This window comes from Panulirus ornatus, chromosome 46 (genome assembly GCF_036320965.1).
Source record: "Panulirus ornatus isolate Po-2019 chromosome 46, ASM3632096v1, whole genome shotgun sequence".
In the NCBI taxonomy this organism is placed as follows: Eukaryota; Metazoa; Arthropoda; class Malacostraca; order Decapoda; family Palinuridae; genus Panulirus; species Panulirus ornatus.
In genome coordinates, this window is record NC_092269.1 from 28,220,279 (window position 1) to 28,234,241 (window position 13,963).

At 47.3% G+C, this 13,963-nt stretch overlaps 1 protein-coding gene across 3 annotated transcripts in view; it reads right to left on the bottom strand.

Moving 5' to 3' along the window:
- LOC139763167 (probable sodium/potassium/calcium exchanger CG1090) overlaps nt 1-11,955 on the bottom strand; it is a 362,327-nt gene extending 350,372 nt beyond the window's left edge. For all 3 annotated transcript variants that reach the window (XM_071688878.1, XM_071688880.1, XM_071688877.1), the window contains exon 1: nt 11,801-11,955. The gene's annotated coding sequence lies outside the window, so the exon portion shown is untranslated. The remainder of the gene's footprint in view (nt 1-11,800) is intronic.
- Between the last annotated feature and the right edge of the window lie 2,008 nt (nt 11,956-13,963).

Sequence of the window (13,963 nt, forward strand, 5' to 3'; positions counted from 1 at the left end):
GAGATAACCCACTACAGTCTACAGTCAGGACAGAGATAACCCACCACAGTCTACAGTCAGGACCGAGATAACCCACCACAGTCTACAGTCAGGACCGATATAACCCACCACTGTCTACAGACAAGACCGAGATAACCCACCACAGTCTACAGTCAAGACCGAGATAACCCACCACAGTCTACAGCCAAGACCGAGATAACCCACCACAGTCTACGGTATAATATAACAACCTCACCTGTCATCAGACCATAAGAAACACTAGTAAAAGTATTGTCCGAAATTCATAACATCCATTCGAATCCTGGTTAAGGCAGTCGGTCCACAGTCAACCCAGCTGTTCATCCACCAATAGGGGGTTGGTCGATAAAATTGGTACCTGGCGCAGGCTAGGGTATTACTGTTGAATCTATTAAGAAAGGGGGCCGACTGAGTATGTATGTATGGATCATGAAATACCTGAGGATTGGCGGAATGCATTCATAGTGCCACTGTATAAGGGCAAAAGGATAAAGGTGAGTGTTCAAGCTATAGAAGCATTAGTTTGTTGAGTATGACTGGAAAACTGTATGGGAGGGTATTGATTGAGAGGATGAAGGCATGTACAGAGCATCAGACAGAAGAGGAGCAGTGTAGTTTCAGAAGTGGTAGAGGATGTGTGGATCAGGTGTTTGGTTTGAAAATGCGCGTGAGAAATATTTAGAAAAACAGATGGAGTTGTATGTGAGGTTTATGGATCTAGAGAAGGCATATGATAAGGTTGATAGAGATGCCTTGTGGAAGGTCTTAAGAGTATATGGTGTGGGAGGTAAACTGCTAGAAGCAATGAGAAGTATTTATTAAGGGGGCAAGGCATATATACGAGTAGGAAGAGAGAAGAGTGATTGGTTCCCAGTGAAGATCTGTTCGCGGCAGGGGTGTGTGATGTCCCCATGGTTGTTTACTTTGTTTATGGATGAGGTGGTTAGGGAGGTAAATGCAAGAATTTTGGAGAGAGGGGGCAAGTATGCAGTCTCTTGGGAGTAAGACGGCCTGGAAAGTGAGTCAGTGGTTGTTCACCGATGATACAGCACTGGTGGCTGATCCAAGTGAGAGACTGCAGAAGTTGGTGATTGAGTTTGAACAAGTGTGTGAAAGGAGAAAGTTAAGAGAAAATGTGAATGAGAGCAAGGTTATTAGGTACAGTAGGGTTGAGGGACAAGTTAGATGGGATGTAAGTTTGAATGGAGAAAAACTGGAAGAAGTGTGGTGTTTTAGATATCTAGGAGTGGACTTGGCAGCGAATGGAACCATGGAGGTGGAAGTGAGTCATGGGGTGGGGGAGGGGGCGAAGGTTCTGGGAGCGATGAAGAATGTCTGGAAAGAGAGAACGTTATCTCGGAGAGCAAAAGTGGGTATGGTTGAAGGAATACTAGTTCCAACAATATCATATGGTTGCGAGACATGGGCTATAGATAGGGTTGTGCGGAGGAGGGTGGATGTGTTGGAAATGAAATGTATGAGGACAATATGTGGTGTGAGGTGGTTTGATGGAGTCTGTAATGAAAGGGTAAGAGAGATGTGTGGTGATAAAAGAAAGAGTGTGGTTGAGAGAGCAGAAGAGGTTGTGTTGAAATGGTTTAGGCATATGGAGAGAATGAGTGAGAAAAGGTTGACAAAGGGGATATATATGTCAAAGGTGGAAGAAATAAGGAGACGCGTGAGACCAAATTGGAGGTGGAAGGATGAGGTGAAAAAGATTTTGAGTGATCGGGGCCTGAACATGCAGGAGGGTGAGAGGCGTGCAAGGAATAGCGTGAATTGGAACGATGTAGTATACCGGAGTCGACGTGCTGTCAATGGACTGAACCAGGGCATATGAAACGTCTGAGGTAAAACGTGGAAAAGTCTGTGGGGCCTGGATGTGGATAGGGAGCTGTGGTTTCAGTGCATTACACATGACAGCTAGAGACTGAGTGTGAACGAATGTGGCCTTTTTTGTCTGTTTTCCTGGCGCTACCTCGCTGACATAGAGGGTGGCGATGCTGTTTCCTCAGGGGCAGGGTGGCGCCGAGAATGGATGAAGGAAAGTATGAATATGTTATATGTCTGTGTGTGTATGTATATGTATGTATATATGTTGATATTTATATTTATGTATATGTACGTGTATGTGCGTGTATGTATATGAGTGTGTATATGAGTGGTTGGGCCATTCTTCGTCTGTTGCCTTGCGCTACCTCGCTGACGCGGGAAACAGCGGCTAATATTAATAATAATAATAATAATAATAATAATAATAATAATAATAATAATAATAATAATAATGATAATAATAATTAATAATAATTAATAATTAATAATTAATAATTATATGGGAGGGTATTGATCGAGAGGGTGAAGGCATGTACAGAGCATCAGATTGGGGAAGAGCAGTGCGGTTTCAGAAGTGGTAGAGGATGTGTGGATCAGGTGTTTGCTTTGAAGAATGTATGTGAGAAATACTTAGAAAAGCAAATGGATTTGTATGTAGCATTTATGGATCTGGAGAAGGCATATGATAGAGTTGATAGAGATGCTCTGTGGAAGGTATTAAGAATATATGGTGTGGGAGGCAAGTTGTTAGAAGCAGTGAAAAGTTTTTATCGAGGATGTAAGGCATGTGTACGTGTAGGAAGAGAGGAAAGTGATTGGTTCTCAGTGAATGTAGGTTTGCGGCAGGGGTGTGTGATGTCTCCATGGTTGTTTAATTTGTTTATGGATGGGGTTGTAAGGGAGGTAAATGCAAGAGTCCTGGAAAGAGGGGCAAGTATGAAGTCTGTTGGGGATGAGAGAGCTTGGGAAGTGAGTCAGTTGTTGTTCGCTGATGATACAGCACTGGTGGCTGATTCATGTGAGAAACTGCAGAAGCTGGTGACTGAGTTTGGTAAAGTGTGTGGAAGAAGAAAGTTGAGAGTAAATGTGAATAAGAGCAAGGTTATTAGGTACAGTAGGGGTGAGGGTCAAGTCAATTGGGAGGTGAGTTTGAATGGAGAAAAACTGGAGGAAGTGAAGTGTTTTAGATATCTGGGAGTGGATCTGTCAGCGGATGGAACCATGGAAGCGGAAGTGGATCATAGGGTGGGGGAGGGGGCGAAAATTTTGGGAGCCTTGAAAAATGTGTGGAAGTCGAGAACATTATCTCGGAAAGCGAAAATGGGTATGTTTGAGGGAATAGTGGTTCCAACAATGTTGTATGGTTGCGAGGCGTGGGCTATGGATAGAGATGTGCGCAGGAGGATGGATGTGCTGGAAATGAGATGTTTGAGGACAATGTGTGGTGTGAGGTGGTTTGATCGAGTAAGTAACGTAAGGGTAAGAGAGATGTGTGGAAATAAAAAGAGCGTGGTTGAGAGAGCAGAAGAGGGTGTTTTGAAATGGTTTGGGCACATGGAGAGAATGAGTGAGGAGAGATTGACCAAGAGGATATATGTGTCGGAGGTGGAGGGAACGAGGAGAAGAGGGAGACCAAATTGGAGGTGGAAAGATGGAGTGAAAAAGATTTTGTGTGATCGGGGCCTGAACATGCAGGAGGGTGAAAGGAGGGCAAGGAATAGAGTGAATTGGAGTCATGTGGTATACAGGGGTTGACGTGCTGTCAGTGGATTGAATCAAGGCATGTGAAGCGTCTGGGGTAAACCATGGAAAGCTGTGTAGGTATGTATATTTGCGTGTGTGGACGTGTATATGTACATGTGTATGGGGGGGGGGGGTTGGGCCATTTCTTTCGTCTGTTTCCTTGCGCTACCTCGCAAACGCGGGAGACAGCGACAAAGTATAAAAAAAAAAAAAAAAAAAAAAAAAATAATAATAATAATAATGATTTTAATAATAATAACAATAATGATAATAATAATAATAATATATATATATATATATATATATATATATATATATATATATATATATATATATATATATATATATATATATGGATTTTCATTAACGATTTCAAAAGCTGGTAAGAAATTAGTGTCTTGAAGCAGGCTGCTGAGCACCTATATTATCTTCAGAGAGAGAAATGACCAGATCAAGTGCATTGGGATCTTACGACTCCTCCTCAGACAAATCCCTGACTCCACTAAGTGGATTATGTCCAGTTCAATGTAAGACGAGAGAGAGAGAGAGAGAGAGAGAGAGAGAGAGAGAGAGAGAGAGAGAGAGAGAGAGAGAGAGAGAGAGAGAGAGACGTCTCCATGGGTTATCGAAAACACACGAGGGGAAAATTTCTTACCATGCCTCAACCCGTGAGTAGAGACGGAAGATTCGCCTTGAGTGATACATCTCGAGGAAGATTCACCCCTCCCCCCCCACCTCCCTCAATTTCAAGATATACTACGGAAGATTCCCTACTTCCACAGCCAACTTAAGGGAGACCGTCTAAGGCAACTTATACGGACATTTTACCTTTCCCGAGGCATCGAAAGGGACTCTGCCTTTTTTGGGACAACTTAAGGGAAACTCTATCTTTTAGGTCAATTTGGATTATTCCGTCTATATGTGGCATCTTTCAGAACACTGTGTCTATCTGTTGCACCTTACGGAAGATTCTGTCTATCTGTTGCATCTTACGGAAGATTCTGTCTATCTGTTGCACCTTACAGAAGATTTTCTGTCTGTTGCACCTTACGGAAGATTCTGTCTATCTGTTGCACTTTACGGAAGATTCTGTCTATGTTTCATCTTACGGAAGATTCTGTCTATGTTTTATCTTACGGAAGATTCTGTCTATCTGTTGCACTTTACGGAAGATTCTGTCAACCTGATCCATCTCACTGAAGATTCTCTTTATCTCGAACAACTCTGAGAAAATTCTGTCTGGCTGAGACCTCACAGATGATGTTGCCTTCTGAAGACAAAAATTTCCCAATGATGTGACAGACAAATGTAGCCAAGTTATCTAACACAAGATGAGGTTCCATTCTATGGGGGTTCTGCACAACTATCCACAGCTTCTTTGGGATGTGGGGGATATCTTTGTACAGAGAAGTGAACACAAACAACAAGTACTTTGTTGCATTTTAAGCAAACAAGATCCGGACGTTTGTCCCTGAGCTTCAATTATTATTTCGATTGTTGAAACAGATTGGAAGCTGCCACAGCTGCTGTATGCAGATGGTGTCCTGCTGTGAGTTGCAGAGGTCGAATTGTGAGAGCCGCTTCGGTAGTCTGAAGGACGATGATGAAAGGGATAGAATACCTTGAGGGGCAATTGTTAGGAAAACCTTCCAAGACTATTGTCCAGCAAGGACGAGGCAAACGAATCTGTTCACATGACGTTTCGAAACATAATCTAAAGCAACTTACGTTTAAGAAAATCTATTGTGAACTTGAGGGAAAGGTCAAACTCTACCAATTTCTGAAACAAATGAAGGAAGATTCCGTTTCTACCCAGAGATTTCTTGAGAAAACTAAAGGGAATTCTACTAAGAGGTTTTCGCGGATAGTCCTCAAACGCTATACCCAGAGTTTGTGAAGCAGGTGACACGTGAACCTTCTACCCCGGTGGAATAGTTTCCTGTCTACCAGTGGGAACAGTTATCACCTTAGCCACTTGAGCACGACGGTACGGACCTTGAGCACGACGGCACGGACCCTGAGCACGACGGTACGGACCTTGATCACGACGGCACGGACCCTGAGCACGACGGTACGGACCTTGATCACGACGGTACGGACCTTGATCACGACGGCACGGACCCTGAGCACGACGGTACGGACCTTGAGCACGACGGCACGGACCCTGAGCACGACGGTACGGACCTTGAGCACGACGGTACGGACCTTGATCACGACGGCACGGACCCTGAGCACGACGGTACGGACCTTGAGCACGACGGTACGGACCCTGAGCACGACGGTATGGACCTTGAGCACGACGGCACGGACCTTGAGCACGACGGCACGGACCTTGAGCACGACGGCACGGACCCTGAGCACGACGGTACGGACCCTGAGCACGACGGTACGGTCCTCACGGGTCGCGCCAAAGGCCGGGCCATCATACCTGAAGGTCATACCATTGTGTTTAAGAGCCGTGTTGCTATGCTCAGGAGATTACAGTTTTCAAAGACGTTTGAGACTGGTTCGTTTCACAGGGTCGAACCCGCGGACATGCACTAAATGAAACCGGGCAATCCTCGTCTACTGTGAAAACAAACCTCCCACCTCACAGCATGTCAAGAGGCCAGCCAATCTGGGCTGTGCACTGCGGTCAACACTTGGCCGTGAGGCTGTCAAGTGCCATAAGAGACGATGCCAGCAGAGGGGAGGTAGCCTACGACCTAAATGTGCTTCGAAATGTACCGAACGATCAATCACCAACTGATGCTCATCAACGCTATTAGCTCCTCGTTGGCGCCATATTACCTCCATATTCACAGACAACTTTGGGGTAACTTAATGTCCTCCACTCGAAGCTTCATGTCACTCAGTCTGTCCATCCTTCCTGTCTATCCTCATCCCTGTCTATCCATTTATATACATATCTATAGACTTCAGTTATTGTTATCAAACACCAGGAAGCATATCCCTATAGCTGAACGTCTTGCCATTGTGTGAACGTCCATCTTTATGGGGCAAAGTCCAACCGTATTGTGAACGCCGAGCCACATAGCGAACATTCTGCCGTATTTTGAACGCCCAGCCATGCAGGGAACGCCTAGTTCACACACTGAAAATCCATAATTGATAGTCAATATCTAATTAACTGATGAACGTAAAGTCATGAACTGAACACAGAATCCAGCAATATATTGAACGCCCAGCTTTATTGTGAAGCTTAATACTGATCTTTCATTTATGAGCTGAACGAACCTCAGTAAAGTGAACGCTCAGATATGCAATGAACGCCTGGCCACAAAGAGCATGTCATAAAGTGAATGTCCAAGATACAGTGAACATTCATAAAGTGAACACTCGTGAGGTGAACGACCAACCACGGAAGCCAAGCCTTACAGAGAAAGTAAGACCGTCTGTCTGTTGTACGTTCTAAACGACAGTGAATCTGATGGCCTTAGCCAGACCGTGACTCACGGCTTCGCAACGAGCAACCGGTCAAATGACTGGCGACCGGCTGCCGGTCAAGCACCTGGCGACAGGCAGCTGGGTGAATAATCCCGAATCGCCAATGATTTAACTGGATCGAACTGGGTGAAAATCACAACATTTATGCATATATTTTGATCCATACCTTCATGATAGATTAAATGTGATAATGCTCTCGATGATGGGAATAGGAGTCTACATGATAGGAACGGCAGGGATGGGAACGTATCATTCCAGATGATGGGAATGGTAGGTATGGGAACGGATCGTTCCAGATGATGGGAATGGTAGGTATAGGAACGGATCGTTCCAGATGATGGGAATGGTAGGTATGGGAACGGATCGTTCCAGATGATGGGAATGGTAGGTATGGGAACGGATCGTTCCAGATGATGGGAATGGTAGGTATAGGAACGGATCGTTCCATAATATGGAACGCTGGGTTAGGGAATTCATCGTTCCACATAATGGGAACGCTTGATAAGTAGGAATGGTACACAGGTACTGGGAACTGTAGTGTTAGATTTGCTAGTTCCTAACGCGGATAGTTTCTAACTTTAACCTACTCTAACTGAGCCCAATTCGAGCATAACCACGCCCTGTAATAGCATACATGAAGACACACAACTTGACCAAGTTTGGAAAGTCTATCTATGCTTCGAAACCCCTGTGGGGACCGAACCATGTTTTATATATGTCTGGAACTTAGCGAGTAGACCCGACGATCCATAACAAGGTTATATGATGGAGGACGGGATAGTGAAATAGAAGGCACTCTCCCACCCACCTCTCCCTCCGGCTCAACACCCAACTGGAAAAAAAGAGAAATAGCTCAGGAGCACCGTGCAGTGGAGAGAGTATCCTACCATTGAAATTCTATAGGGAAGTGTGGGAAGGAAAAATTCCCTCCCCTAAACGTAGCGTTGTCCCTGAGTACTGCCCCCTTAAGGAGTCAACTCGCTTTCAAACAGGTCACCCGGAAGGCACGGTCGATTAACGATCCGAGAACCGTCAAAACCGGTCGAATAAACTAGCTCGAAAGCCGTGAGGGCCGGTCGAAAAATTCAGCTCGTATGCCGTGAGAGCCGGTTGAATAAAACAGTACGGCTTCCGTGAGAGCCGGTCGCCTAAGCCATCTCCTAAGTATTCTAAACGCACATATGGTGGACGTAGTGAGATGTTGGCTATCTAAAGAACGTAAGGCTGTACTGTGAACGTTTCCCCGTATAGTAAACGCCCACTTCAGCTACAGTGGGAACGTGTGCCCTGACCGCGAACTTTCAGACATGTTATGAACGCTCACCCATTTTGTGCTGTGAACTCCTGTCGTTCAACATCCAGTCATAATGTGAACGCCCATCCCATATCGTGAACGTCAGGCCAAACCAGAAACACCCATACATATTGTGAACACTAACTCATAAAGTGAACGTCCATTCGTACTGTGAACGCTTATCCGTTAAGTGAACGCCCATCCGCATTGTGTTCGCTCTCCCTTATAGTGAATGTCCATCCTTACTGTGAACGCTCACTTTTAGCTGAACGTCCAGCCGAATTAACATTGACACGTTTGCTGTGAACGATAAGCCGTTCCCTGACTCTTGTATACTTGAGCAGCGACAGTAATGACATTCATAACAGGTGAACGGCTCTACGTAGCGAACTAGAATGATCAGGAACATGTTGAACGGTCTTGTGCCACAGTGAACGTCCACTCCGAGAACGAAAACCAAATCATGAAATTCCAGTAACACAGTGAACGTAAGTACACTCATCCGTTCGTCCGCCGGTGGATGAACTTAGGTACACTCAGCCGTTCGTCCATCGGTGGATGAACGCAGGTACATTCATCCGTTCTTCCACCGGTGGATGAACGTAGGTACACTCATCCTTTCGTCCGCCGGTGGATGAACGTAAGTACACTCATCCGTTCGTCCGCCGGTGGATGAACGTAGGTACACTCATCCGTTCGTCCGCCTATGGATGACCGTAGGTACTTTCATCCGTTGGTCCGCCGGTGGATGAACGTTGGTACACTCATCCGTTCGTCCGCCGATAGATGAACGTAGGTACACTCATCCGTTCGTCCGCCGATGGATGAACGTAGGTACACTCACCCGTTGGTCCGCCGGTGGATGAACGTAGGTACACTCATCCGTTCGTCCGCCGGTAGGTGAACGTAGGTACTTTCATCCGTTCGCCCGCCAGTGGATGAACGTTGGTACACTCATCCGTTCGTCCGCCGGTGGGTGAATGTTGGTACACTCATCCGTTGGTCCGCCGGTGGGTGAACGTAGGTACTTTCATCCGTTCGTCCGCCGGTGGATGAACGTTGGTACACTCATCCGTTCGTCCGCCGGTGGGTGAACGTAGGTACTTTCATCCGTTCGTCCGCCGGTGGGTGAACGTTGGTACACTCATCCGTTCGTCCGCCGGTGGGTAAATGTAGGTACTTTCATCCGTTCGCCCGCCAGTGGATGAACGTTGGTACACTCATCCGTTCGTCCGCCGGTGGGTGAACGTTGGTACACTCATCCGTTCGTCCGCCGGTGGGTGAACGTAGGTACTTTCATCCGTTCGTCCGCCGGTGGGTGAACGTTGGTACACTCATCCGTTCGTCCGCCGGTGGGTAAATGTAGGTACTTTCATCCGTTCGTCCGCCGGTGGGTGAACGTTGGTACACTCATCCGTTCGTTCGCCGGTGGGTGAACGTTGGTACACTCATCCTTTCGTCCGCCGGTGGATGAACGTAAGTACACTCATCCGTTCGTCCGCCGGTGGGTGAACGTAGGTACTTTCATCCGTTCGCCCGCCGGTGGATGAACGTTGGTACACTCATCCGTTCGTCCGCCGGTGGGTGAACGTTGGTACTTTCATCCGTTCGTTCGCCGGTGGATGAACGTTGGCACACTCATCCGTTCGTCCGCCGGTGGATGAACGTAGGTACACTCATCCGTTCGTCCGCCGGTGGATGAACGTAGGTACACTCATCCGTTCGTCCGCCGGTGGATGAACGTAGGTACACTCATCCGTTCGTCCGCCAGTGGATGAACGTAGGTACACTCATCCGTTCGTCCGCCGGTGGATGAACGGGTCACCGCAGCTCAACCGGAGCCTCAAGACCAGCTGGTCGGGTCAGGTTCCAACAGGTTCAAATATCACACTCCTGAAACCTCTCCCTCCTTTTCGTAGCACAGAGTCCTCAGAAAAAGTATATATATAAATATATATATATATATATATATATATATATATATATATATATATATATATATATATATATATATATATGTAAAATGGCGTCCTAGCTACGTCTCTTCGTTGTATATTATCTGACTGTTATATTTCTTCCTTGTATCTCCCCTGGTGATGTGATTGTTACACGAAAGTGTAATTTTCATTTCCCCTTGGAAGCGGCGACTATGTATAATAAATGAATATACACACACACACACACACACATACACACACACACACACACACACACATATATATATATATATATATATATATATATATATATATATATATATATATATATATATATATATATATATATATATATATCATCCCTGGGGATAGGGGAGAAAGAATACTTCCCACGTATTCCCTACGTGTCGTAAGAGGTGACTAAAAAAGGAAGGGAGCTGGGGGCTGGAAATCCTCCCCTCCCGTTTTTTTTTAATTTTCCAAAAAAAGGGAACAAAGAAGGTGGCCAAGTGAGTATATTCCCTCTAAAGCTCAATCCTTTGTTCTTAAAGCTACCTCGCCAACGCGGGAAATGGCGAATATATATATATATATATATATATATATATATATATATATATATATATATATATATATATATATATATAAAGTCAGTCCTTCTGAAGAGCCAGCTAGGGTTACCAAGTGTAGTCACCATTTCAGGTCAATCCAGCCCTTGGGTCAACCCAACTAGTGAAATACGGCCGTAATAACCAGCCTACATCTAGACCATTGTAACACATCTCACACACCGACCGACGTAAAGCAATACATTCAAGTTTGCCTCAATATGCGCGTCGTGCCTCACTGGTGTGAGTGATGTAGCGCGCGAGGCAAACTACTGCAGAAGAACCTAAGATGGAGGGAGAGACAAGAGGGGCGGGGGGGAGGTGAATGGTTATATATGATTACATTTTGGTATTTCTGTCGTTGACGAAGTCGAGCGATTACATTTCTTTTTTTTTTACATTTGAAAAGGAAGTACACTGATGTGGGGAGGAGGGAGGGAGAGGGGGGAGGGGGGATAGTTGCTCTGGGATGGAAGGGGGAGAGAAGGGGGGGGTGGGGGGGTGGGGAGGGTATTTAATTACTCTCCCAGGCAGGGGGTGAGGTGAGGTGAGGTGAGGTGAGGTGGCCATATGTTAGCATGATGGCCGCCCAGGTGTCAGTAATCACCAGATTGGCCCCCCCACACATCCCTCACGCCGCTTTATGCCTCCCTCCCCTATTAACACCCCTGGACAAACCACCCGTAATTGCCCAATTGGAATCTAGCTGCGTGTTTACGAGCCATCCTCCCCACGTCGGGAAACGAGAGAAAACTAGCAGTCCCGACGCCATCCGAAGATACGTATTCATACCCTCAAGGAGCGAGCGAGCAAGTGAGTGAGTGAGTGCTTTGTGCGACAGTTGTGGCAAGTTGGGGCAGGTTAGCATCAGGTGGGCGTGTCTACGCTGCTTCCGGTGGAGAGAGTGGGGGAGGACGTACCTGTTGGATGTGAGCGTGAAGGCGTCGGGGGCGTGGTCCGGCGGGGGGCGTGGTCCAGGTGTACGGGGAGGGAGGGGGAGGAGAGAACGCGCCGGCCACACAACCTTCAGTGGGACGAGACACCTCGCGCGTCCACCTTCCACACCGGTTACACGCACACTGAGCCCCCCTCTGCTGGATCGATCACCTGCCCGATGGCACCGCGCATGCGCACACCCTTCTCGTCGTCGACCTTCCACTCTCACTGGCGAGACGGTGGCACCGCGCAGTCGCACGCTTCCCGCCGTCGCCGCCAACACTAGGAGAGCCAGCCATGTGGGGATGCCCATAGTCTATCTAGCTTGTCATCCTCTTGCCACATAGCACGCCAAAAGTGCCATTACTGCATGTCTGTCCCACAGGCATTATGGCGTTTATCGTTTACTCGCGGGAGGAAGGGAATAAGATGTATACATACATCTAGCTGAATCAGCTTAGCTGGTACTGAATACTGAAGCGTTCTAGAAAGTACTGGCGACTGCTGAAGCGTTCAAAAAGTACTGGGAACTGCTGAAGCGCTCTGGATGCTGCTGGGGACACTAGTGAAGAGTTCTCGGTGGTGCCAGAGACTGCCACAGCGTTCTCGAAAATACTGAGGACACCTGAAGTGTTCCGGGAAATATCGGAAAGTGTTGAAGAGTTCTCGAATGCATGTACGACTTTTGAAGCGTTCCACAATTTAGGGATTGTCGACGGTAGACAGACCTAGGGACTACATCTGACGATAGACAGACCCCAGGGACTACATCTGACGATAGACAGACCCCAGGGACTACATCTGACGATAGACAGAACCCAGGGACTACATCTGACGATAGACAGACCCCAGGGACTACATCTGACGATAGACAGAACCCAGGGACTACATCTGACGATAGACAGACCCCAGGGACTACATCTGACGATAGGCAGACCCCAGGGACTACATCTGACGATAGACAGACCCCAGGGACTACATCTGACGATAGACAGACCCCCAGGGACTACATCTGACGATAGACGGACCCCAGGGACTACATCTGACGATAGACGGACCCCAGGGACTACATCTGACGATAGGCAGACCCCAGGGACTACATCTGACGATAGGCAGACCCCAGGGACTACATCTGACGATGGACAGACCACAGGAACCACATCTGACGGTAGACAGACTCCAGGGACCACATCTAACGATAGACAGAACCCAAGAACCATATCTGACGGTCAACAAGCCCTAGGAACTACATCTGACGCTAGAAACACCCCAGGGACCACATGTGACAGTAGACAGATCCTACTGACCACATGTGAGAGTAGACAGATCCTACTGACCACATGTGACGGTAGATAGACCCCAGGTGCCACATCTGACTATAGACAGACCTCAGGGGCCAAATATGACGATAGACAAACCCTAGGGACCACATTTGACGGTAGACTGAATCCAAGGATCATATTTGACGGTAGACAAACCACAGGGACCACATCTGACGGTAGACAGACCCCCCAGGATCATATCTGACGGTAGACAGGACCCATGCACCACATCTCCCAGTAGACAGACCCCAGGAACCATGTCTAACGATAGACAGACCCATGGGGGCCACATTTGACGGTAAACAGACCCCAGGGACCACATCTGACGGTTGACGGATCCCAGGGACAACATCTGACGGAAGACATACCCTAGGGACCACATTTGATGGTAGACAGACCCCTGGGACCACATCGATGACAGACAGACCCCAGGGACCACATCTGACGGTAGACAGACCCTAGGGACTACATCTGACGGAGGACAGATCCCAGGGACCACGTCTAACGATAGACAGACCTCAGGGGCCACATTTGACAGTAGACAAACCACAGGGATCACATCTGGCGGTAGAAAACACCAGAATCAAATTTGAGGGTAGATAGACCCCAAGGACTATATTTGACGGTAAACAGACCCCCAGACCCCAGGGACCATATCTGACTAAGGACAGACCCCAGGGACCACGTCTGACGGTGGACAGATCGCATTGACCACATCTGACGATAGACAGACCTCAGGAACCACACTTGACGGTAGACTCTCCATTGGCCACATTTGACAGTGGACAGACCCCAGGGACCTCATGTGACAGTAGACTGACCACA